A 1,273-nucleotide genomic window follows, 5' to 3' on the forward strand; every position below is an offset into this window, starting at 1 on the left:
CCTGCCTCTGCCTCCCGAGTGCTGGGATTAAAGGCATGCGCCACCACGCCCGGCTCTCTCTCCAGTCTTAATTGTTTATTAATTGGTTTGTTTTCTTAAGGATTTATTTGCTGTTTTTATCTTTTTTAATCAGTGTTTTGTCTGAGCCAACACTGAGTGCTTGCCTGAGGAGCCAGCAATCACATGGAGGGAGGGGCATGTGCAGGCAGGTACTGTTGGAGGCCAAAGGTGTCTGGTTCCCCTGATCTAGAGATGTAGGAGCTTGTGAGCCACCTTCATGGATGCTGGGGATTGAACCCAGCTCCTCTGAGAGAGCAGCACATACTAACTAAACCACTAAGCCATTTCCTCAGCACAAGTCAAATATGAATGGGCAGAGTGACTTGACATATGTTAAATTTATTCCACATATAAAGTCTTTATGAAAAGAAGTGGGCCAGATAACATGGAGGGAGGGGCTGGAGAGATGCTTCTGTGGTTGAAAGTGCTGGTTGCTCTTCCAGAGGACCTGGACTCAGTTTCTAGCACTCACACAGCAGCTTGCAACCATCTGTAACTGCATCCCCAGGGGATCCAGCGCCCTCTTCTGGCTTCTTAGCACGCACTAGGCACGCTCACAAGCATACTCAGATACTTAAAATGGTAATTTTAGCAATAAGTCAAATGGGGCTGCTTTTCAAGCAATTGCTTTTGGCTCTTGAAACATTATTTCCTTACCCATGGAGTAAAGACTCAACAAATTTAGAAAACATTTGGGGTGGCTTGGTGGGTAAAGTCACTTGCTCCCAAGCCTGACCACCTGAGTTTCATCCCCAGGACATGGAAGGAGAGAACCAACTTCCTGAAAGTTGTCTTCTGAGCTCCACATGTGTCAGGTATACATTATGAAACAGGCTGACTAGTTGACAGGCTTCAAATTGGCAGTCTATGAAACTAGACCTAAGAACTGGGCAAGTCCAGGCAAGTCAATACTAGAAAGAAACTTCAGGCAACTAGTCAGAAACTATCCTGCCATTAGAAGCTGCCCAGCCATTTGGCCTGAAGCAAGGACCCCCACACCCCAGTAAGGGAATGCCCCTAGAGATGGAGTAAAATAAAGGTCACTTACCCCAGAATCTCCTAACGTGCTTTAAATCTGGCCTGCAAGCTCACTTGTTTCTCTCTCTACCTTGGAATGTGAGGATCCCTGCGTGTGGGGTTTCCGCAGAATTAAAAAAAAAAAAAATGCTCCTTGCTTTTGCATACTATTTGAGTCTGGGGTATCATTCTTCTG

Source organism: Mus pahari, chromosome 17 (genome assembly GCF_900095145.1).
Source record: "Mus pahari chromosome 17, PAHARI_EIJ_v1.1, whole genome shotgun sequence".
Classification (NCBI taxonomy): Eukaryota; Metazoa; Chordata; class Mammalia; order Rodentia; family Muridae; genus Mus; species Mus pahari.